The 26,090-nt window shown below is 42.7% G+C and overlaps 1 protein-coding gene and 3 non-coding genes across 4 annotated transcripts in view; 1 reads left to right on the top strand and 3 right to left on the bottom strand.

Annotated features, from left to right (window-relative positions):
• LOC125771280 (ecdysone-induced protein 74EF) overlaps positions 1-26,090 on the bottom strand; it is a 218,097-nt gene that overhangs the window by 73,784 nt on the left and 118,223 nt on the right. The window lies entirely within an intron of this gene.
• Positions 15,203-15,285, bottom strand: Trnal-cag (transfer RNA leucine (anticodon CAG)). Its single transcript has one exon. It is a non-coding gene; the product is annotated as a tRNA-Leu (tRNA).
• Trnan-guu (transfer RNA asparagine (anticodon GUU)) lies at positions 16,486-16,559 on the bottom strand. Its single transcript has one exon. It is a non-coding gene; the product is annotated as a tRNA-Asn (tRNA).
• On the top strand, positions 19,668-19,741 carry Trnan-guu (transfer RNA asparagine (anticodon GUU)). Its single transcript has one exon. It is a non-coding gene; the product is annotated as a tRNA-Asn (tRNA).

Raw genomic sequence — 26,090 nt, 5'->3', positions numbered from 1 at the left:
TTGAGTGTGTGAAGCATCTAGTCACACACTAAATCAAAGGTAAGTTTCAAATTGATTTATTCGGCTGCAAAATGTGGATTCAATACACTCAAAAGCCTATTATTAAACGTCCCAGAGGCTCAATTATGGTGCGCTGGTTTCGTGCTTGCCAGCCAGTCTTATTGCATTCGGAATTAGTTGGTCATCTTTACTACGATTCTTTTTTTCTTCTCTTTTTGCCCGCTTCCATGTCTATAAATCAGGTTAAAATACACCTAAGAGAGGGTGTTTGCGGGCATGAAACAGGTTGACTATCGGAAGAACGTTCAAGCGATTAACGAATCGCATCGTTAGAATTGTGTTCGCATGCTGTTCCACATTTAGCGCCCGTACTAAATCAAGCACCCTTCTATTCTAGCTGGGCTAGGGCTTTCTTAGGTAATCGTAAGGACATTGATAAATTGAATTTCGTATGAATGGACACCTAATCTAAGAGCCCTTCGCGCGCGCGCGTTGCAGGTTTACAGTGTGCTGAGACTGAGCGGTGTTTGAATGGAAAAGGGTGCGCGAATACTATTTCGCGACGGCCGTAAATAAGTGAAGCCCGATGGTAGAAGGGCTACTGTATGATTTTCTGACCGGTGCCGATAAATTATCACCCCGTACGATGCGGGCTGCATTATGCAAGGTGTTGTGGTGGAATGTAATGAGGTGTGAATCAAGGTGAAAAAAGGTTCATTTAGTACACCTTAGTCTATTGCTGTAGTTTAAAAAAACTCCTTAAAAAACTCTAGGGATGTATTGCAAAAAAAAAGATTAAATAATTAATATTGGTGAAAGTTTTCCTTTCGACCGCTTAACCCAATCGACATTACAAGCGCTGTCAATCAAATGTGAACAGTGTAACCTCAAACACCAGGCACACTAATGCCGGAAAGAAACCGGAAAACTATTGACCAACTTTAAACCTTCGCGCTGACCTCGATTCCACCAAACCACAAACGGATCCGAAACGAAAGAGAAAAGAAAATCCTCACCGCCTCCCTTGCAGTGCTGATGGTGAAGATGAAAGTGATGGACACTTTTTCCACCACGCTCCCGTACTGCGCTTTGCTAATGCAGTTCCCGACTTGCGACTGCAGTTGCACCCGCCCGACCGGTTGGAAATGGAGATGAAAGTGAATCAGAGCATCCGAGAGCTCTGCATCAATGGGTGCGCTGGGTGGTGTTTTGCACATGGGGGGAGAATGATCCAGTTTTCACCACCCCCACTGCCCTTCCCGTGTGCGGCATTGCGCACACCATGACGTCACGCTGCAACCTAAGATGCAGTTGCATTCCATATGTCCCGTCGCCTCGCTGCCGCCGCTCCCCTCACCGCTCACTCACTTTTCTCGGAAGATCGAACATGGGCGCATGCAGTGGAGAAAATGTGCGTGAAAAGAAAAGTTGTGTTTTCCCCGTTCGGTGAAAGACAGATGCGTCTTCTAAGCGTTGGCAGGCTTAGAAGACGCTCAAGAGAAATCGATCATCAGCGACAACAGGTATGGCACTGCGGTTTGTTGCGGCCAGCGCCGAAGCCCATGGGAGATGGGAAGAGAAGTGTAATTTTCTTGTTTTTGCTACGCAGCAGTTGTTTTAATTAATGAGTAATTATGCTGCCTTTTTTGCGTTGATGCGTGCGATTTTCCAGTGGTGTTTTATTTTTTTGTTACGCGAATGAACATTTTAGAAGGTGGTTGGGTGGAAAGTAAAATGTAAATGGTCCGAATGCGTACTGACATAAACACTGCTTTGGTTAGTACGAGGTGTAATCAATGAGGTTTGATAATTCAATAAGTATGTAATTTTTATATTTTTTTGAAAAATATCAATCATATTGCTTAACTTCATTTATTATCCTTAAATATAAATCATTTGTTAATTTATTCTCAAACTGTAGCAAAGGACTCCAGACAATTTTTCCCGAAAGCTTATTATAGATTAAAATAGGGTAAATGTTGAAAATATCAGCTTTCCTCTTAAAATTGATGACTTCGTGGGACTACTTCTAGGTGCTCCATTATGAGCCACAGTAGAACGTCACTTATCAAGGGCCAGATAACTATTTTACGTGTTTGCTGTCATGGGGAATGTCATTTAACATTCTTTTGAAAAAACGATGACGGAACTGTAATTTCCAACCAGCACTATAAACTCTAAACTATATACCTAAGTAACACAGAAAAGACTTATTTTCTTTTGATAATTTTGTTACATTATTTAAACATCCAAATTTTTATGACATTTTTATATAATTGAACAAATGAATGGTTGGTGGGACCACTCTTAAGTAATATATTATGAGCTGTTCGTTATTATGAATCATTTTAAGTTTATTGCCTACTTAGTAAGGTAGTATTGCTTCATCGTTTAGCTGATGTGTTAGATTTAATGCTTTTATTACCAGCTACCGCGATACAGCGAGCGCACGAACAAATACGCAAATGGGAACGTGCAACAGAAACGCACTGTGAGGCGGGTTCCTCCATTTGTTCAGCACACATGCAGCACATCACATCTAATGCTAACACCATCGAACAACGCCAGCACCTAAGAAAACCGTTGCCGAGCCGGCCAAATTGGAGGTGGGCGCTCCAATGCAAGACGTTCGGGCACATCGGGGCGGGCACTAGGCGTATGCTTGCGCACGCGCACGGTACTTGATTTGAATTCAGCCTAGACCTAGAAAAACGGAAAACCCATAATAACCAATGATGAATGTTAAAGCGATTTTTATCTCTCACGCCGTGTCTAGCGTTCCCTCTGTACGAAAAGATGCGTTCCATGCAAAGCAGCCCATCGTGTGATGGGGTAAGAGAGTAAACGAAATAAGCGAGCAATGGAATTGCAAGAGAAGATGAGGCGTCTGCCCGGTTCTGAGCGATGTTTGATGGTTTCCCCATTTTCCCACGTCAAGGCTGCCAATACACGGAAGCGGCGAGACAAAATTGAGTACTAACTGGGTTGGATGGTTGTCGCCACGGAAAAGTGTCACATTTTACGATGCCATAATTCATTGTGCCGCTACTTGTGAGTCACATCCGGGGCCGGTTGGGTAATGAAATAGAAGAAGTGTAAGACGCATATCGGACCGTTCCTTTTATATTTGTTGTCCGAATCTCGGGGAGGATCTGTTTTCCCCCTCAAAGCCAAGGATGTAATCGGTAATGGACCGAAAGGTTTGTGCTGTCAGCGTGCGATTGATGAGGACCTGCGTGTTGTTAGGTGCTGCTAATGTATGCCGTAAATTTTAGACCGTTTGTATTGTGGCAATTATATTTCTCGTTCGGTTTTGTAATTGGCGGAAAAGTGCAGTATACTGCGACAGCAAACGTGAAGGTTATGAAGGGTGTTTGTATCCACCCGGTACACACGTGTTGATGGATGAATTCCTTTAAAATGCGTAAAATTTTATTGAAAGTTGTCTTCTATTTTATTACTCCTTTTGATATTACTTGACGTTCAGTCTAATTTTTCTCAATTCATTTTGGGTTGTTTAGGGATGATTTTAAACGTTGAGACATCAAACTCTTATATTATTAATGCAGCAGCACAACCAAAATAGCAAAAGACATGCAAATTTACACCACCGCGTTTCGCAATGCAAACGCATACGCATCTTGCCGACTGCAGATGTCCCAATTTCCTGGACAGATTTCATTCAGGCCCTACCGCATCCGATGGAGGTCGTCCGTCGCTGGAACCATTTTTGCTCTCCTCCTCCCCACCGCAACATGCAAAAAGGGGCAAACGCATTGAAAAACAAACAACGCGCGTCATCTTTACGATCGTCGATGACAACGATGGTAATTTTTCAAACGTCATCTTCACCGCCACCACCATTCCGGGGTACGCAATATTGTCGTTGACGTTGTCACGTTGCAGTATGCAATCTGCTACTCATGATGCCGGTTTCAGGTCTGCCGGGATGGATCCGCTATTCTGTTTTATTAATAAAAATCACATCCACCCCGTTTTGCAGCTCATTTTCCACTCCGGTTCGGTAGCCGTGGTTCGGATGTGGCAAGAATGTGAAGCAGAAGAAGAAAATGTAATTCTTTAGCCTTATTTTGAAAATAAAACAAAACAAAAAATACACACTTATAGGTTGGGGTTGACGCATGCAGCAATGCATTCGATTTGCCGCGGATGCAGATGCGGACTGGATCGGAACGGATCGAATCCGATGCGTTCGAAGGAAATGATGATGCGAGAGCGAGCGAGGAAACTGTCGCTGTGTCCGGATGTGGTGGAAAGGGTGCGAACGTGCAATATTTATTAAACAATTAGGTCATTTACACTAGATACCCATTCTACTTTGGCGCCTGCTGTAACGCAGCTCTGTTTATGGGGTGGGAAGCACGTCGAGGAAATAGATGGAATATTATTCCGAATCATTTGCATCTAAAGAGTACTTTAAAGGATCGTGATGGTTCCGAAATTCTTGCCATATAGCATCACTAGTGGAAGATATATATGGGATATTAATTTTAATTAATTAATAAAAGCTTTTTTTTACAAATTTAATAGGATTTTGTCAACAAAATTGTTTTATGACAAATATTACAAACAAAATAAAGATTCTGCTTCTTGGAGGGTTCACACATTGTAACAGAAGCAAGAAGCAGATGAACAGCAAAACAGAAGAAGAAATCAAACCGCCGAAGAACTGCAACCGACTGGGTTGGTGAAGATTGAGTGAATTAATTTTTATCACCCGTACGCTCATCGACTACGATTAATAAATATTCTTCCAAATGAAGCCGAAACGATACTTAAGCTTCGTGTTGCCATCATCCCAGAATGGCTTTGAGCGGACGCACGGAACGAAACAAACGTGTGGGATTTCGTACGATGCACCAGCACGAATAGAGGCAAACGAACTTGCAAATATTTCTATTGCCACCCTCCGTTTCAGTAGTTTTGTTGGCGGCTTTTTCCACTGTCACGTTTTCGTTTCGTATATGTTGTGTGGCTAGTGCAACGGGGAGCAATGGTTTTGGGTTAATGAGATCAATATTCCGGTACGGAAATGCCACTAACAAAGGGCGCGCTACACAAAACACAAGAACGGTAACTGACCGAACTGACCTGGATCACGTACGCAGCCAGTTAGAAAGAATGAAGCACCATGCGTCTCCATTACCGTTGATGGCAAATTTTATGAATTTTATTTTTCACTTTTTTGTTGTTTTTGTTATTGTCGTTGTTGCTCTTATTAAAACCATTATATAGCGATGAAATTTCATCGACCTGTCAACGGACTAATGGGGATGCGTGTTGCTCTACGCGCTTTTAATCCTGGCATAGTGGGAGATTTTACTGAAGCTGACAAATTTGACCCAAATTTAACGCTCCAACCGTGCTGCACCGACCAAGGGGGTAGAGGAAGATTTGCTGCGTTCGAACGAAAAACAAAGCACGTTCTTGTGTCGGTGACGTAGCCCTGTTCCCTGTTTCCGAACCGTTGCCGAACGAATATTCCTACCATTTTGTTCGATTAAAAACGGGGATGTGATGTGGCGTGAAAATGAAAACAGCTTGTCCGCAGTCAGGCGTATCAATTCGCGCACTTAATCATTGGCACGCAAATCGTGTAAACAATCTGCTAGGGTGGTAGGCGAGCAATACATACAACCAGCTGCATGGATCGTATGAATGGGTGAAAATGGAAATTATGAATAATGGATTGTAAAGATCTGTGAAAGAGACACAACGGAAGAGACGATTTTTATATTTTGCTGGAGGAAATATTAGCAAAAACAAAACATTAAATAACTTTAATTAAAACTAATTCCTAGCTTCTGCATGCAACTGACCAGGATTTGGGCTGAAGTCGTAAAATCTAATGAGCAGTTTGACGGTCCGAATCGAAATCATATAATGATGATGACCCACTTTACAGGCCCGTCTGTTGCCAACTTTTTTTTTCTTCTGTGCATCTTGTGTTCGCCATTTCTTTCGTCTTCGCGCAAATTGTGCACATCGGAGGATTTGAAAGACGTATAGAACAACAAGCAGTAGAAGGAGGGAGAGAGTGGGGGACACTTCCAATTTAACAGGCTGGTCAGTTGTTTATTTTTATGGCAAAACTTTGTCTCGGCGGGATGCCGTATGCGCTGCACCCAGTCTACCGGTGGTTTGGCGGATGGTGTCGCGAAAATTATCTCCAATAAAAACCTTCACCATCCGTACACCTCGCTCGGGGGGGTGGGCACATTTGCTGGATGTATCTAGGATGCAATGGTCAGCGTTCGAATCCAACAAAAAACGAGAGGAAGACGATACGTTTGTTTGCTTGCTTTATGGGTGACAGTTGGGATTTATCCAGCCCAGCCGGCTCATGCATAATAAAGGGTAGGGGATGGATCGTAATTTTTGGTACACATATGATGGATTTACGCTTCATCGTACCAGCTGACCCAGTTAGTGTGAAATCAACCCGATGTAATGCTGCAAACAGAAGAGTATTTTATCGTGGTTGTTTGGTTGGTTTTTTGATGTAATTGAAATGCATTTAAATAAACACCTTGCACATTCCTATTTCGAGAACATCACTTCATAGCATTCGACAACAGGCAAAGTGTGGATAAATATGTAAAAAGCATTCGAATTTGAAGTGACCGTGTGTAGGCGCTGGTGTTATCAACATTCACCTTCATCGGGCTAGAACCTCCTTATGTTTATTCTATTCACACTCACGGTTGCATGTTTTATGGATCGCGGAAAGATACTGGCACGAGTATGAAAACAACGTCCTTTTACAATCCCTTCTAGCCAAAAAAAAAGACACAATGCTAAAGGTTATGGATGGGTCGAAAAAGATAACTTTCTAGAACAGCTGATTTGGTTTAGATTGATCATTCTTCGAGCGCGTGCTGATTGCATTTGAAATAAATCAATACATTACAACGGCACGATTGAAGATTCGTTCCGATGCGCATTGAACTGTTGATGGCGGTGGGAAGCGCTCGTTACAGCAGCATTATTATTCATGAGGGATAATCCTTGCGATATGTTGGCCGTAGGCCGAGCAAACAAAGTGTGAAATATTTTCCTTCTAGAGACGCAAAGTCCAAACAAGTCGAAAACCACCGAAGAAAGATCGTAATGAATGAATCCCATTTCGATCCTCTGCATCGTTCCTATTGCTAATCATAATCACATCCGGATGTGCAAAATCGATCGACACTGACCGATAAGAATTACATGCGGAAAAGTAAACCGCTCAACCGCTCACACACCGCTTTCAATAAAGAAACCAATAACCCAGCACCAGGAATCGTGCTCAGCTTGCCAATTCATTCACCTTTTGCAGTTTTGTCGATATTGCTTTACATCGCCTGGCGGTGGTGTTAGTAGCATCGTTAATATACGTGTATTTGGGGTAGGTACATGATTTAGACGGTTTGCTTTATTTCCATCCACTTTGCGAAAACGTGCCCGTAAGGTTAACGATTCCCTTCGCAAGGCAAACACCAGTAGGGAGGAAATGCAAATCAAAACAAATGCCCCCAAAGAGTGCCCTTACCCTTTTTCCTTTGGTGTCGAACGTTTCCGTCTTTCCGCCCTGTCCTGTCTAGGATGCAAATATTGTGGCACTGGTCACGGCAGGAATGGTTGCCAGATAGGAAGCGATTTGGAAGACAGTAAAATCGACTTACGAAATACAAAGAAAAAAATAAGAACGAAAAACAGAAACAGAAGGGTGAGTACACCCCCTGGTAGCATAGATAAGGAAACGATTTGAATGAATGAGTGGCTCGCTTTCCTTCCCTGGCCTTTCTTCTGATGGGGGTAGAAAGGATAGATGGGTGCGACAGGAGGGTGTTTCTTTATCTCGCTGGTCGTAGCAGAAGCGTCCGTTTTCCTTTGTAGCACGAGGTGCTTCAATTGGTGCAATCGAATGATTAAGATCAAAGCTTTGCAGGTTTTTTGCTCGAGCTGCTTGAGGTTAAGCACACGACGACGTGACGGTACAAAGAAACCATACGGAGGAGAGATTTAAGATGGTGTCGTTTTTCGTTTTTGCTTTGCTACAAGTTTAGCTGAGCTGCTTTAGCCAACACCGTGCTGGCGTCTAGGTGGATAAGAATTATGATAGTGAAGCATTGTAGGAAAGCTCCCGTTTGGATTTTGTTTAGGAATGTCACCAGAAGGGCTTTGGTACATCGATCCCGGCATAGGTGCTTGTAGAGTTGAACATTTTATTCCAACTCTTTATTCCAATTCCAGGATATTTATTTAAAAAAATAATGTTCCGTTAGGAACATTTACCAGTGGATCCGAAGTGTTCTTTAATATGTCTGTCAATTTAAAATAATTTAAATTTTGCTGTCATTAACTTATAAAGTTTAAGTTCTAACGGCAATTGATCAAAAAATAGTTTTAAAGATTTGATTACACGCCCTCCAAGTCCGGGGAAGACAATTTAGTTTTTTCCTTTTTTATTACTTTATTTGAATTCTCTTCACTAAAAATTAAATATACTTAAAATCATATAAAATAATTACGCAAAAAACACTTATTGACGTTTTAAAAATATTTTTTTTAGGAACGTTAACAACTCATTAACCACACGGAAAATATGTTAAGAAATATTAAAATTAAAAATATATAGAATAAATATTGTTATTTCTCAGAAAAGAAAAAAAACATAATAGTTTTAAAAATTGCAGGCAAAATTACACAAAAAACAACGTCAGAACATGATCAACCACTCTTTGAGGATCATACCAAATAAAACCGTTCTAAAGGATTTACTAAAGGAAAAAAAAACATTTCGTCCCAATGCCTCCGCAACAGACAGACGACGGTACTCCAGCATATGGTCAACCGTCGGAGTGTTCGTTCTTCTCGCAAACTTCAATCCCCCCTCCCCACATTCCCACCCTGCACACCCTTCAGCAACGGCCTTTCGTAGAAATAAAGAGATGAACCCCGAAAGGCGATTGCGTGAACGCGAAAGCTGCACACTGCACTGTTGCGAGCTGCCATCGTTCCCGTCCGGTTTCTCCAAATGCACCACCAAAACATGGCTACGACACAAAGCAAAAGCGGAGGGAGAATTGATCTGCCGACCACCGCCGTTTCACGAGCGCTGCACGTCTGTCTGTGTGCGCGAGCGCGGTCAGGAAAAGACAAAAATGGTGGCTTGTGTGTGGGGGGTAAGTGAGTGCTGGTGCGGGCACATTGCAGCAATGAGTGGCAACTAGCGGAGTGCAATAGAGCTATATTTATATACATTTACCGCGTCTCGTAGAGTAGTAAACTACGCTCTTGCTACTGCCCATTTTGCTGCTGCTTCTGCTGCAGTTCGACGTACGAATTCAAGGCTGCGATTGCGGCGCGTTCGCAATGCGCGCGCGAATTCACCCTCCCGGCATGGTCGTCGTCTTCGTCACTTTGCTGCACTTCGCTCCGGCGTCTGCGAGAGCTGAATGTGCGCCACACACACACACACACACACACACACACACACACACACACACACACGCACGAATGGGCTTGACGGAGTGGTATGCGCGCGCGCGCGTGTGTGTGCGTAGGTTTTCTTCTGGGATGCGATCGGATGTGGAGCTTCTCGTGTGCGCGTTTTTTTTTCTCTCCCGTTTGCATCGTTCTGATCTTGATGCGAAATGAGTGGCCGCCTCTTCAACGTTGCACTTTTTTTTTAACAGTGCTTAACCTCCTGAGATGGGCGTTACCCCTTACACACACACCCACCGCCCTTTTTCCCTTCCACCCTATGGGGGGTTGATTTCAATCAAAAAGCGATCATCATCAGCCCGTGTTTGTCTTCGTCAGTGCGCGGCAGTAGTAGCAGCAGTAGCAGCAGCAACGATCTTCCCGGACGTTCACCATGATCAATGAGATCAGATGAATGCGATTGCATCTTTGGGAGGAAGCGGATTTTAAGCCGCCCATCCCCCCGGTACGATACGACCCGAAAGTGAGCTGATTGCATTTGTGCCGTTCGACTATCGAGCGGTCAACGGCATGGGTTCGATTCGCTTGTAGATGCATCATATGTGATGCCATTAATTTATAGAGCAATTTCGTTGACCCTAGCGATAAGAAGGGGGTGGTGATAGGAAGCATTGTGTCGGTGCAAAAATTACAAATGGTCACCCTTAATTTGCTGTGCATTTTTAGAGCATTCACACCTGCACATGAGGAAGAGAGTTAAGTTTTTCTAACGCAGTTTTTTTATTGTTTGACGACTATCAGCTGTCATATATGGTTGTGGTTATCTAATAAAAATATTTTATTTTATCTAAATTTTAAGCTGATTAAATTTGTTTGTCTAGTAACATTATTGAAATAATAACAACTACTAAAACATTTAAAAAATACATGAGCTTTGTCACTTAATATTCGCTGACAGAGTATTTGAGATCAACTGGCAAAAGCAAAACGTCATTTAAATTTTACACTTTTTAGATAAAATGTGAAAATGAAAAGGTGTGCAGAATGGCAAAAAACAGTAAACTATTGTCTGAATGAACATTGATTAACAGTTACAGATTTTCGCCCCAAAAACGCATCCTCCCCCTGGTCCTACTGATCAATCTGCTTCGGGTGTCGAATGACAACGGTCAAAATCGATTAATTGGTAAAAATAAATTTGCATCCAAACGAACGGTGGCGACTTCGGAATGGCCCCGAACAGTAAAAAAAACAGCAGCAGTAAAAACAAAAAACCCAATTTTCAAGGTCCCACCGCACAGTGCGAAAGAAGCGAACCGAAAGCTACCGACACCGACGTAGGCAAATGGTTTTGCAGTTTAGCAACAGTTTGTGACGCGCGTTTGAACTGACCGGGCGGGCCCCAGTAGTTTTGCGACACGATTGCGTAATGGATTTTTTTGGCGGAAAGAAAACAAAATGCACCGTAAAACCGAAAACAACGCGAAATAAAACAAGACAAATTTATAAAACCGCTTCCAAAACGAGCGCCCCACTGCTGCTCACCTTTTGGGGTGCGCGGGGCTACAGCTGATTGAGCGCAACCTTGAGCGTTTGCTGGCCTGGTGGTGTGATTCGGTTTTGTTGTTTTTGTTTCGGTAGCGCTGTTATGTGTATTTTTTGTTGTTGTTATAGCTTCTGTTCCTCAAAGCTATTTCAGTGTTGTTGGACTGTGTGTTTGTGTTTTTTCTCTATTTTTATTTTTCATTTTCTGGAACCCATCAACCGTGACCAGTCGGTTAGTCAGTCCATTCATTCCATCGGGGGTCCCCCGAGTTTCTGTATCGGATAGCTCGCTTCCGAAACGGTCGCCGAATCAGCTGATTTCCTTCATCCGTGAAATGCAACCAGATCCGTTCCGCTAAGCGTGCGCCAGCGTGTTTTTTTGGGGTGGCCGGAAAATCTCGAGGTGGCGAAACGCGTAGGCCATCCATCGTACCCACGCGATGCACTGAACCGTGCCCGGTGCACGTGGAAATCGAGCCACCGAGCGACCTTGCCCTCTTAAGGTGCGTTGAACTGGCCAGCTAGAAACGCTGCGCCAAGAGAGCCACCAGCCGGTACACAAGGTTGGAAAATCGAACGAAGAAAAATCACCTTTTTGCGGTAGTGAAACATAAACGGGCAAATAATTGATTTGCGATTTATGACGGTCATTGGGAGACACGGTTAGTAAAGAACAAGATGGAAAGAATATAAAATAATACAAAAATAAAAAAGAAAAAAAAGAAACGAAGTATTAACAAATTGACAAGGAATACAGTAAAGACGGTAGAATTGAAAATAAAGATAAAAAGTATGAACCACGTTAATAAAGTTTTGATCGTTAAAACAATTAAAAAAGATAAAAAGTAAACAGTAAAAACTAAATCAAGAACTATTAAACAAAATAACATGTAAGATTATTAGAAAAGACAAATAAACTAAAACAAATTGCAAACAAATGTAAAAAATACTTTTAAAAATAAAAACTATAATAACAATACTCGAAAATAAAGAAAGAAAAATGCACAAAACACAATAAAAAAACGTAGATAATGAAAGCATTCACCGAGAGCAGCAAATGAAACTGAAACATAATTATACATTGTGCATGCTTTCATGACCATATGTGAGCATGTTTGTTGGAAACAGTTGGATATTAAAGGAAGGAATTGCAACATCAACCAGCCAAACCCTTCCCCGGGCGTAAGCTCATTAGCTTTTATTAACTCCTAGGCCCCCCTTAGGAAAGCTCAATCACATCTAGGTCGATTATCCTAGTGCCGCTAAGTGATGGCGGCATCTCATGGGGAGATTCGTTACGCATCTCGGCTGCCAAAATGGACGACATAGAGAGACAAGGGAGACAGGGAGAGAGAGCGTGTGTGTGTCGAAGGGGGGGTGAACACGCGGAAAGGACGCAAGCAACGCAACGTAAAAGTAAAAAACCCGTTGAGTGACCTTCGCCCAGAGATTGCTTAAGGTACCACCGAAAAAAAAAAAACACAACACACAAGCCTCCATCGCATTGAAGTTACCTCGAAGCCGAACGTTGAACTACTAGTCCGACCATCGGACGAACGGGGGTTCGGGCGGTCGGTAAGGGATGCTCGAGTGCGGTGTAACAGTGAGATGTACTGCCGAAAAATGTGTGCCATTGTGTTAGTGGTTGCAATGGCATCTTATTGCGAGTTCGGTTGCCATTTGCAAAGGGGGTTATAGCCCCTCACATTTCTAGCCAAGTTCCCACCAAATTGGTCAGTTTGGGTGTTTTTGTTGTTGTTATTTTGGGGTGTTTTTTTGCTGTTGTTATTGGTGGTGTGTTTGAAAGAACAACCTTTACATGAATCTCAGCATCGGCCATAGTGGGTAGTGCGTTTTTTTGGCGATCTCCGCACAAACCTTCCCCACATCGCCATGTTGCACTCTTGATCGTTGATCGTGTTTCCTCATCGTGGTTCCTCCTTCGTGTCGTCCCAGCCCCAGCGTGAACACGCGAACCGGTTGTGAGAGCTGCTGGAAAAAAAAAACAGTTGAGCAACGTCCTGATGCTGGTACCTTTCGTCCGAAACAACACCGACGGAGATCCGTCCATTGTGAGGCATCAGAAATCTTGCGCGCAAAAAAACAAAAAAAAAAACGACTAACCAAAAACGTTAGCACCACATTAAGCTGGTATGGTGGGCTCTTGTTTTCCGACCGCTGGGATGTGAAATCATGGCATTTTGTGGGGTTTTGTTTTTGTTGCGCTACTGTTTCCTTTCGGCAATAGATTGACGGTGAAGAGCGGGAGAGATTTTCGTCACCCTTTTTTTACGTGTGGACGTCAACAAATGAGGAGGTTTAGAAAAATGGGGTGAGGGTGGAAGAGGGGGGAGAGAGAGGAATGCGTTTTCCGTTTCCCAAGAGCCAAACCGATCCGGTCATTTGGGTGGTTCATGGCAAAAATTCGGCGGAAATGTCGACATCGGTTTCGAGGCTAATGAGTTTGGATGTTTGGTGGAGTGCACTAAACCTAACCGAGGTGTCATTGGAGCAGAAATTGAGAGCGTGTTTTAACTAATTTTTTAAAGTTAACAATATATACTCTGTTAACTTTTTTAAGGTGGTCTTTTCTGGAATATATTAAATACTTCCACGGATACGATCAAGGGCTATAGAAACGTTCTTCCTTTTAAAAAATAGCAGCTTAGAAAGATATAGAAAAAGCTCCAAGAAATCGTGGAAATTGGAGAGATTCTCTGAGGTTAAGTACAACCTGCATACGGATGATGTACCTATCCCGATTTTAATGCGCTTTTTTCTGCACAAACTTCCCATCCAGACATCGAGGAAATGGAAGATAGTCCAGTTGGTTTGACGGGAGCAGATCGAACGAGATCAGGAAGTGATCAGGTCTCGACAAAACTCGTTCTCGGTCCAGTCACGAAGCATCCTCCTTTAATTTAGTTTAATGCAAGACATGAGTGGATGGAGAAAAACTGGTCTCAACTACGAAGATTGTAGTACGTGTGGAGGCTCTTCCCGGATGGAGGCTCGGCTTTAACAGCAATGCACTCATGTACACAAGAAAATGAAACCCAACTTCATACACACACTCACACAAAAAGAAGAGTCATTCGTCTTAAGAATGCTTCTCCTCATGATACAGCAAAAAAAAATTCTTCAGAGATCACAACCCGCAGAACGCATCTTGCATCATTCCGTCGAAGATAATTTGTACCGTAGAGCCCACCGCAAAGGATGTGCTTCGCTGTTTTCCTACACAATCCCTTTTTTCCTCCCCGTTCCCTACAGCGCCCGGGGAGTAATTTACAACTTCTTTGTCTTGTGCTGTGATGTTCTAGCGACTGTTGACTTCCGCGCTCGGTACAGCTTCGGCACACCTGAGAAGCGGACGCCTGTCTGGACGGACTCCACACACACACACACACGTTCGCTTTTTCCCGTTTTCCCTTTCAACCGGTTGGACTGGCTGGGTAATTTCGCTTTATGGTCGTGTTCGCTGTTGCCAGCGTTTAGAGTCTGTCCATTCGCCCAGCAGGCAAGCATGGAAGCAAGGCGGAGAACGGAGCGAGTAAAGTATCATTAAATCGCTTATTACTCAATGCTACCGACCTGCTGTTGCAGGCTCTTCTTCGATGCTTCGTTGCACGATCACTGCCAAATGCACTTTGATATTTAGCGCATTCAGTGTAAATAGGTGGAAGGGCTAAAAACCAACGTTCAAATACAGTGGGCCGTTCTTCAGTTCCACTTCGAAAAGGATTAAATCAATATTGAGTCAAATGTGTAACGTTATGTAACGCAAGTTTAATTCATAATTATTCGAAGAATCATATTGTTATACACTCTGTGCTACTGTAGTCGGCGGTTCCTCACTTCAATTAACGCCTTCATGCTGATGACGATATCTATGCTGCTATGTTGTATCAAAATTTTCATGACAGAATAATAAAAGGCGATTATAACACTTCCATGTCTAAGTAAGTTAGATAGAGAAACGGAAATAAAGTGATATGATTTGGCCTTGCGTTGTTTATTTTCATTTTTTCAACTGTAGACACTATCAAGCCTATTTTTATCACGTCTAATTTCGTTGAGAGACGTCCGAAGGTGGAAGATAATACTCTGGGATATAAATAAGACATACAGTTAGATTAAAATAGTACCATGAGTTGTGTTTAGCTGATACAAAACACTTGAAAATAACATCAAAATAATTGTGAGTTGTCAGAAGTGGGATTCGAACCCACGCCTTCAGAGAAGACTACGACCTGAACGTAGCGCCTTAGACCGCTCGGCCATCCTGACCCGTGTGATTACATCGCGCCAATGAATGTCCGGCTTACGGTTCCGTTCTCTACGGTCAGTGGCAACACAACCATACCATACTGTCTGGTGTGTGAGAGCAAGGTGCTGAAGTGTAGGCGCCGCAGCTCGAGTGAGAAATCGTGCCGTTGATGATGGCAAACGATCCGATAAGAATGAAACCGCGCACGGAACCCCGAATGGGACGCAAAATCTAAGCCAAGGTTTAAACTACTTCACTGCCAGTTGGTAAGTAAACACGCGTCGCTCCTCGTGACTCGCGTTGGATTGCCCACTGGTCGTGTGTGTGTGTGCATACGCCGCACGGGTCTGATGAGCCTTCCTGTCTCGATCTGTACCGATGGAGACACATTTTCCCCCCCGTTTAATGCCCATCGGAAGTGTCCACGTCGTTATCTGTGCCCTTGTTTTTCTTTTCCTTTTTCTTTTTTGGCTGCTGATGGGCAGAATAATGCATTCCCTACCTATCACGAATGGATGAAGGAAGTGACACAAGACTCCCTCTTTCTTACACAATCGCGATCTCCGACGGGTTTTTGTGACCGTGCAACGTTTTGTGGAGGGCTGAATCACTGCGCGGTTCTTATCTTCCCCTCAACGAGCCAATTGAGGTAGCACCCTTCGTAGGTTTTGATATGCTGGAGGTCTGCCGGTTCTACATACGCAACCGGGCTTATATCAACAGTTGGCCGCGCGTTCGCCATTCAGGTGTGTGTCAATAGGTTTTGTTAACATTGCTTCCGATACGAACAGGTGTCACGGCATGATAACTCGCACGTAAACACCGTGAAAGATGTAGAAAACATAAATAACATACGCAAATACCTGTGTGGTGTGTCAGGTTTCTTAACTCCGCTAAGAAATATCAATTACCTGCAAAGAAATGAAAAATAAAAATTTATTAGTATCACGATACTAACGATAGAAGCGAAGAATATTAAATTTTTAGTATCAATGATTGCAAAGTTTGTAAAGTAAATCTTAGAGATGTTATTTGTTTTATAGAATAAGTATAACCAAAACACAACTAAACGCGTTTAGTTACAAATGGGGAGGAAGCGAGATTATGGGTTTTGGGGATTTTGTTTGATTGTAAATTCTAATTAAGACTCTTTAGAGTCTTTAAACGTCTTTAAAGTAAAGTTTAAAGATGAAGTCTTTAAAGTAAAAAGGTTTCATTTGCGCCCCCGGGTGGACTCGAACCACCAACCTTTCGGTTAACAGCCGAACGCGCTAACCGATTGCGCCACGAAGGCGATATGTTGATTCCGAGGTCAAATTGTTTCAATTCATTATTCTCATTTATTTTGATAACGTTATTTAACGATCTGGACAAGATTATTGGTAGTTACACCATTATCGGAAATTAACTCACGATTTTCGTTGCTTCCGGCGGACAGTGTCAAACATCACGCCGTCTAAAATAAATACACATGACATGCGAGAAATATATGCCCAAACGGTTCAAACTACTCTTTTGGGGTTTTAGTACATTAGCTTTAAAACTGTCCATTAAAGCTCACCAGATGTCGGTTAGTGTCTCATAAAACTGTCCCAAAACATTACACTAGCGACAGTGCGCAGTAAATTCTTTCAAACTATTACCTCCATGACCTCAAAAAAGTGCACAAACACCAAAAATAGAACTGTACGTTTACGTCCGGTAGAAAAATGCTCTTCAAAAAAAACCCCCCAGTGCGTTTGTTTCCACCCGGGAAGGAGATAAATTTTCCCCTTCTCGTGACTGCATCGTGGAGTATGATTTTCACCGATGCATTAGACATTTTCCAACCGTTTTGCCCTGCCCTGCCGCATCGTCATGCGGGCCCGCGAAGTAATTCCGGTAGTCGCCAAGACGCTGGCAGAAGGGAAAGAAAAAGAAAGCCGCAGTTGAAAAGTGAGAGGAGCAAAAGAAGAAAAAAAAATGGCAACTGAGTCGCTGTAGCCGTAAAGTGCAGCCGGTAGACGCTGCGATGCATTTCACTTGCGCCAGCTGTGGGCAAGCGAGCAAGCGGGCGGTCGGACGGCCGGCTGAGGAAGGAAAAAGACCATCCAGAAACTAGGCCATTAGAAACTGCCGTGTGCATCAATTGCATCGCACATTGCATTTTGCACCAACCGTCATCAAAAAATGCTGTTGTTTGTCGCTTCGAACTGTGCGAACTGTCTCGGTGTGGGATAGCGGTTGGTTGGTTGGTTGGTTGGTTGGTTGATGATGATGATGATGGGGTGGTTTTGCAAAAAGGGGCAAGAAGACGGAAATCAAGCGGAAAGGCTTCGGTGTTTGAATTTGTTTGTGCTGGAGATAAGAAAACGTTGTACAAAATTGAGCTTTTAGAGTTTTTACGCCGAGGTGATTTTTTGAAGAATAATTTTTAAATGAATATTCAAACAGTTTTCCTTACAATAGGACAATATGTTTAACAAATACAACTCTTGAAGTTATTGAAATTAAACTATAACACCAAACTAATGAATCAAAAATTGAATTTTAAAACTTTTTCCCATTTTACTAAAAAAAACATTAAAGAATAAAGAAAACATTCGTAAGAGATCAATTTGTGTAGAGTCGTGTGATAAATGAGACAAGACATGTCATTGGAGGAAGAACTATTCGCAAACGAAACCCCAAAGTAATGGGTAACTCCTGACACAGAAACAATCGCATCGTTTGAAGTCATCGGAGCGACCGGGGGGGAAAAGAGAACAAGAGAAAGAAGATTTTCCGGTTGGATGTGCGTGTGGAATATGGCTTCTGTATGGTGGACAAAGTAGGGGCAAGGTTTCATTTGCCAGCCCCCGTCGTCTCTCGGCAGTTCGATCCGGTTTCCCAACGGTGGTAGGCTTGAAACCTTGTTTCTATTTAATATATGTGTATGGTTTTTGCGTTTGTTAGAGGAAAGAAATGTTTCACTTCATCCACTTCCTAACCTTTTCTCCGTTTTCTCTCGAACCACCCACCAGATGAAGCGTTTTTTTTCTTCTTTGGCACAAATGTCTCCCCATCCCAGGAAAACTGTACGATGGGGGAACAATTTGAAATTGAAAATCATACAAGCTGTCTCTTTTTCCCGGTCTCGTTGCGCATTCCCGTTTCCCCCCTCCTGGACGACAAAACCTCGGCTGCAGGGATCACTGCTTCCATTATTGCCCGTTGTGGTTTCGATTTCATTTCAAGTCTCCATTTCCGCTGTGCCCTTGAGGTGGACGGGAAGGGTGCGCAATGTGGAGCTGCGGGAGAAAATGGAGCAGCTGGGAAATATCATCCCTGCTCCAGTGGATGGAAAAGCGCATATCCGATTTCTCGGAAGCGGAGCCTATGCTAAATCCTCGCTGATATTGTGATTCCGTGGGACGAGCCGTGTAGGTTGTTCGTTTGGCGCAAAAGTGGGAGAGGGGAAAAGGAAAATGCTACTTTTGCAAATGTTTTGTAATTCCAAACTCAAACAAGTAGTACCCCGGGAATGTCCTGCGGGTACGTGAAACAATATCAGGGCTAGGGCAAACAAGGATCGTTTTTCTAGGAAAATCTAGTAACATGCAAATGTCATGCTTAGCTGATGGGAGAGCATGTAGAGGCTCCGAGCTACCGTGGCGGTTGATGTGGCTTTGTGAGTTAATTTGAGCTGTGTGCTTGCGAAACGCAAGGGCTGCGCGTCCTATAAGGAACAAGATAATGTTATTACGTTAATTGATAGCTTTGAAATATTTCCAGTAAATTAAATTAGCAAAACCAATATCGGTGCCAATATCGTATCAATTGAACGGTTGCGTTTGCTCTCTTCAAACCAGGGAAAGAGGAGAAATAATACAAGAAAAAAATTACACCCAAAATGGAAGTCACTTCCATCTCAGCACCACTGTTTGCTTAGTATCGAGCAGCAAATTTAACGCTCGTTGAACATTCATTCCTATCCGATAACTGATAAGTTGATTTGATTGCATGACACGGTGTGATGATGTTCACGATTGATGGTTAAAGGTATGTACCGTGTTGCGGTAGGGTTTCTATTTTCCCGTGCCCGGCACAGACCCGCTGCTATTGAAAGTGAATACATTTAATTTCCTATTCACTGGATAGCGAAGATTCATATTTCGTTCCGGTTGGTTTGTTGCTTTCGTTGCTTTCTCTACACCATGGCTGTGTGTTCTGTTGTATAGAGTCGAATTTTATTTACAATTTCCATCATTTTATAATATTGAATTCTGAGCTAATGATTTAGAAAGCGGTTTATAAAAGAATGGCATCTTTAAAAGTAGGCCAGAATAGAGCTAAACATGCACTAAGAGAGATTCTTCAGAAGGAAAACTCTAGCGCGACATAACCGTGTACGGGTCACTCGTAAGATCGCAGCATTCAAGTCGCCTTCGTGGCGCAATCGGTTAGCGCGTTCGGCTGTTAACCGAAAGGTTGGTGGTTCGAGTCCACCCGGGGGCGCAAGATCTGTTTTTATTATTATTATTATTCATTATTGGTTTTCCGTAAACAACAAGTTTATTAGGACACGGAAGAAGCTTAATAGTCCTCACTAAAAATGCAATGTACCAAACATTCTTTGATAAATTCCTCCGATATAGCTTTGTTATATCTGAGCGATCAACGATTATTAAAAAAAATAAATCTTCTATTCATTCCCAACAATCATATGCAAGTTTTTGTGGTCTCGTCGTATGTTAATTGTTCCTTTTGAAACATATCAACCCGCGATAGATAGCGAAGGTGCACACACCTATTTGCGCAACGAATTCGCACGGTCTGAGAAGGAAAAGTTCCTCCTGTGTGTAACATGATGCGTGTGACTTAAGTGTCGAAGTGCGTTGAGAATGCGCTTTCCCTTGTTTCCCTTTTTGCCCGGGCTCGATTTAATGAGCCGTATCGCTAAAGATCGCAGAATTCATCTCATTACGGTCTGTGCGGAGGTCTGCCAGCGTATCTTGCCGTTGGTGGAGGAGCTGGTGGGCCTTTTGTTGCAACAACCAGCTTATCAGAGAAACTTGTTTTTTTTTCTTTTCACTTTCTTGCTTGGCATCTTCGAGCATTGGTTGTTTGCCAGTTTGGATGGTCGAGCTTTGTATGGAGTTTTGTTATTCCTTTACGGATGATAGGCAACAAGATTCACTAGAGAGTTTAGCGGTGGCAGGTATGAAAAGAGAAGCATAAACTTTGATTCAATTAGAAGCAGCTAAAGGTAGTTATATTGTTCAAGGTTATTTTTTACTCTTCTTTATCGTTTGAGAATAATCTTTCTTTTGTATTCATTTTAAGTTTTTTTGTTGACTTGTTATTTATATTTAAAAAAATATTACGAAGAGGAAGTGAAAGATGCACCGATACGATTGTTCTGTACACATGGGCAGGCTTGACTAGCTACACCCGCCCCGTGGCATCTTTTTACTCAACCCTGAATTCTGATCGCATCAAACGGCACATTACTATTATCGTGCCCGGTTGCACTTGCAATCTTCATGCGTATGCAAAATAGCCTCTCCATCCTATTCTGCCGTATCACGCCGTGACGCCGTTCGAGACAGGTTGTTGAAATACTTCGACGTTTTCGCAGGCTCCAGTTTAGTCAACTTGTTGAGGATGATCCTTCAGAAACTCCACATACTTGATTAACGACTTGGTTTCTTTCTTTCTATCTTTCTCTCTCTTCATCGTACGCAGAAAACTTCATCAAGCTTGAAAAAGTGTTCCAATAATTATGATGCGCCGCTAGAGGGCAGATATTTCTCACTCGATGGTTGTCTAGTGTCTGCAGATTTACGATGACAGCTTCTGGCAAGGTGCATGTACGTACAGCATGTACTGATATGCATAAAATAGGGATGGTTCTTGGGTACTCAGGCAATAACCGAAGAACTGGTTGCATCCCATTCGTAGGATAGCTACAGGAAGAGGATTGAGTAGAAAATTCAGATTAAAGTGCCCTTGTTCTTGTCTTTATGGCTTAAAATAGGACATTTGTATAGCGTGCCCACAGCTATACAATTTGTACGAATAAAGAGGCAGTCAAACAATTCCAGCAATCAAGTTAAATTAACAAAAAGATGTTAAATTGTAAATAATAGACATCTTAGTTTCATGAAACCTTTTTAAAATCCCACCATTTTAATTTTAGTTACGTCAAATTATTTTACCACCATGTTCGTGATTAAAATTCCCAAACGATGTAGTACACAATCACCCAAAAAAAAAAAAAAACAACAAACCCATTAAGAATGTTTCCTGGGCCACAAATAGAAAAGGTTTGAAACTTCAATACCTCAAGGAAATTAATGTTGCATCATGCTTTGTTTACGATACGAAACTACGTGACTCTGTTGTTTTTTTCTGTTGTTGTTATTATTGTTTTTGGTTTCTTGACAAAAAAATATCCTCTCAATCTGCGGTGCACCTAACACCCATCAGCAACACCATTTGGCATTGGCGAAAGGGGTTTGTGTTTTAGAGCGCACGCCGCTATGGTTAAGATCGTGGAATTGATTGACGGTCAATACGGCGGCGACCATCCAAACTGGCCAGGCGAAAATACAAGTGGGAATGAATGGAGGAGGTTCCAATGGCCCACACTGTTGCTGCTGTGCACCCTTGAAAGTTCGGTGCGGCCGAAAATTTTACTTCGTCATGGTAGATTTTCGATTGTTTTGCTAGCTGCAACAACTCGGCGGTATGTACGCGGGAGTAGAAAGAAATCGGCACAAAAGCAAGTTAGATTCAAAACAACGGCAAAAATGAACTGTGTTTTGTATGGAAACGTTGAGTTCCTTAGAATAATATTTAAAATATTACAAAGAATACAATTTTATTATTACTGTCTTAAATTATGAGTTATCCCGTAATAAAACTGGACACACGGATCAAACTTGTTTACCAGTTTTGCAAACCAAAAATTCCACCATCCCGTAATAGAAATAGCGGGAGAAAGAGAGAGGTACTCTGCTTTTTCTGTGTCAATGTCACGTTTGACGTTTTAGGTGCGTGCGCTTAGACACCCGTGTTTAGTTCGCCAGATCGTAGCAAATGACAGGTGGCAATAGTGATAGTGGTGGTAGTAGTAGTAGCAGCAGTAGTAAACGGAACGTCAAGACGGAAGCGAGGACGCTGGTGCAGCCGTTTGTTTTTCGTGTTTTGTTTTGATTACCCTGCACGGTGTGTTTGTTTCTATGTGTTTTTTGTTGTTGTCCGCTTGATATTCATTCACTCTTGTCGATTTTTTGTTTCTTTCCGTCACCTTTTTTGTCAGTATTCACTGCTGTGTTGATCGAAAGTGGCAAACGCGTCCACTCTATCACAACAACTACTACTCAATGGCGTTTAATGAGTATTTTCACAATAGTTGGTGAACGATAAAGTGACTTCATTTCATTCGCTTATCCAAAGTGGAGTGCGTTTGAGCGCGTTTGAGCAAATCGATTAATAAACGGTTCCCGCGAGGTTTTTCATTTGAGCTGCAAAACCCTACGTGTCGAAGTAGTCGATACAAAACATCGAAGGCGACTCAAGGTGGACCTGTGGAGTCAATTAGCAGCACACAGGCGGATAGTAGTGTTTTTGGCGCTTTTTTTTCTTTTACTCCACCGTGCCGTTTAAACGCGGGTACCCCGGGTTGATGCGTGAACGCCATGCACAACAAGCGATCGTGTAATCGGGTTCTTATGTTTTCAAAATGACGTAATACAAAGTACCCGGCCATATCGTAGCGTCGTTTGCAATACAAAAAGCAAAGCGGAAACCTTCACCATGCCGGTACGATTGGAAATTTCCGTTAGCCTCTTTTTTTTTCGTTCGATTCGCTTGCATACTTTACAACGAAAAAAAAAAAACACCCAAAACGGAACATTCGGAACGTTCCGTGGTTTCATCGTTTGTGGCCGACGGCTACGGGGACCACTACCGGCCATATAATGAATGGTAATTTTGGAGCTTTTTTCTGTCTCTCTCTTGTTGCTATTGCTTCATCTTTTTACTCGGTTGATTTAGTGGTGTGAAGTTGCGATCACGTGTCGGAGCTTCTGCTGTGGCCTGGCAAGGACGGGAATGTCTGCATCTGAAGTGCTGATGAGGATGGTGTTGGATAGGAATACGATTTAATTTAAAATGCGTTTGCTTGAATTGATGTTTCACTTCAAGACCCTGTAGTAATGAAGTTATTGAAGGATTTCTCAGTAGTAGTGTTTAACAAATAGTATAGTTATTATTTGAAGTGAAGTCTCTCTAATATTTTTCCAATATGTTAACTTCATGTTACTTTCAAAATGATCTTCTTCGAAGCTTTTTTCCTCTAAGCTTTTTCCCTCTCTCTATCTCTCTCTCTCTCTCTTTCTCTCTTACTCTCTCTTTCGTGTGAATTACCCTCCCTCTAGCAGTGGTAGTAAATAATGAGCAGGAAAATTCACCCTAATGAAGTTGACCGTTATCGGCTAAAAAAACACGTCGAACAATTATCAGCCCGGCGCGCAGAGCAGTGCAATAGCTCCGGTTTACATTTCCGGACCTTGACTGAAATTCAGCCTGGCTCGCACGCCGACCGCACGTTGCTCTCTCGCACAAAAAAAGCAATGTTGCATACGCAGATTGCATTACCCCAACGCAGTGCGGCGGAGAACGTGGAGTGAGAAACAGCATGGGGGCGATGCTGTGCAAAATAAGAAGATATCTACGGGCGATGCGCTACGATGTCGTAGTGTGGTGCGTCGTATCTTCCGGGCGTGGCAGCCCCCTATTTGACCATTGCGTATGTCGGGGCCGGTGTAAAAAGTCAATTAGCAGCAAGAGCAGTGGGTGGAGAAAGAAGAAATTCTTTCGTGTTGCGAGAGGGGTTACGATACGATCCTCAGGCATGCAGTTGCGCGTGTTGCATAATGCTGCCGTTTGTTGGTCAAAGCAGTTTTTTTTTATTATCATTCATGTTGCGCACCCTCCGATTAATCCGACCAGACATGGAGACAACTTGTGCTTGCGCTTGCTCGCTTTGCTCGGTACCGCACCGCACGCATAACTTATCTCCGGTGGCCTAGATTTTATTATACGCAACGAAATCGATTGGCCTCGACTGATCGAAGGGGTGACCGGGCTGTATGACCGACGGGGAGAGGGTGATGGTTTGAGTGGTTTCCGATTGATCGGCTTGGTTGAGATTTTGTTTGTCCATGGTAAGTCGTTTAAAGGGTGTGAGCCGCGCCGGGAGGGTGCATGGGATGAAAAAGGAAACGGAAATGAAAGCAATTTTGCCGGAAGCGAGTGTGAGAAAAAAGGTTAAGTAGACGTACATCCGTGCTAGAATGTGTGGTGAAACATTTAACAGTAGGGGATTTAAATTTGTTTTTTTAAGTGGAAAATGCCAAACTGATAACATGCGTTTTTGTGATTTTTCGTTTTATCAAAGGAGAAGAAATAAGAAACGTTTGATCATACATAAACACACTAATAATAAAAATATTAAACTTACATATTAGTTTTTTTAATGAAGTTGCCCAACAAAGTTGTCATACAATTCTTACCTGTAAAGAAAAAAGACAAAAATCGGTTAGAACTTTTTTAGATTTGAAGTCGTTTTTAATTTCTAAGCGTTGTTTTGATCTTTAACATCGATGAAACGAGTTTATCTGAGGAGTTTTGTTAGACATCTTTGGCAAAGCAAAAAAAGGTCCTTACGAATGGGTTCTTGCGCACAATTTAATTATTGCATCTTTCCGTATCGTCTGAGAAATGGAGCATTTTTTTACGACGATAATGAATTCCTTGACTGGACCATTATTTCCACGAAGCGGACGTGTAGAAGATGAATAATTTTTTCGTCTAGGCATATTTGTTAAAAAAATTGAGGAGTACAAGGAGAATGTTCATAGCAAAACGTCGTTGGTTTATTATTTGTTTTATTTATCGTTGAAGCTATTTAAAATTGCTTTAATTTAAAATGTAAAGGATGTATATTCTTCATATAATCTCACAAGACTACCTTGGTCTGATGCATTTGTTACAGAAGTGAAGCAAATATACTGTAACACACACATTGCACGGTTTAACGTGGCTCACCAACGTTTTCCCCCAAAGGATTTCCCTAATTTTCCCCTATCGAAACGATTCCCCATGCCTGTTAGGTGCACGAATCTGCTGTGGAAGGTATGGAATGATTATGGGAAATGGGTTTTTCCACCACAACCACGATAAGCACCAGCCCCAAAACGGGGCATAGGAAAGGGAAAATGAAATGGATAAAACCGAGCGCTCCAGCAGCGCTCTAGGTTTTGTTGTGTTGTGTCTGATTTTCATGCAGCTAAAGCACCGGATCTATTTGCGCATGAAATCAAAATCACCGGCATCGCGCCACCCCACACCCCGTCTCATCGTTGGCCCTCCGATCCCTGGCGTTCCCTTTTTTGTTTTGGGTGTATCCCGTAAGTAAAGGATTTTCGGCGAGTTACAACGAACCAACATAAATGATTCGATTGGGGAGGGAGGCGGAATGGAAGTGGGAGGGTGGCATGGTCGGGAAATCCTTACAACGGGATTCAACCCAAACCATGGAAAATGGGAGAAGAAAACGACCACGGAATAATGCGCCAGGAGAATTTGCAGCCAAACTGCAGACAAAGGTGAGCGAGAGGTGGAGCGAATGGGTGGAGTGGATGGAGGACCGGTGCTGGTGTGGTGGAAAAGGTTAATGCACCCCTAAAAATTGAAACGTCTCCTCTGAATTTGCTGGTGGGGTTGGTCGTGGTTGACGGACGAAAAGAAAACGGTCCAGGAATAAGGGGGATTCGAGCTGTTCGTACGAATCGGG

Source organism: Anopheles funestus, chromosome 3RL (assembly GCF_943734845.2).
Source record: "Anopheles funestus chromosome 3RL, idAnoFuneDA-416_04, whole genome shotgun sequence".
Lineage (NCBI taxonomy): Eukaryota > Metazoa > Arthropoda > Insecta > Diptera > Culicidae > Anopheles > Anopheles funestus.
Note: the sequence above shows the minus strand (reverse complement) of the source record. Positions and strands in the feature narration are given on the sequence as shown.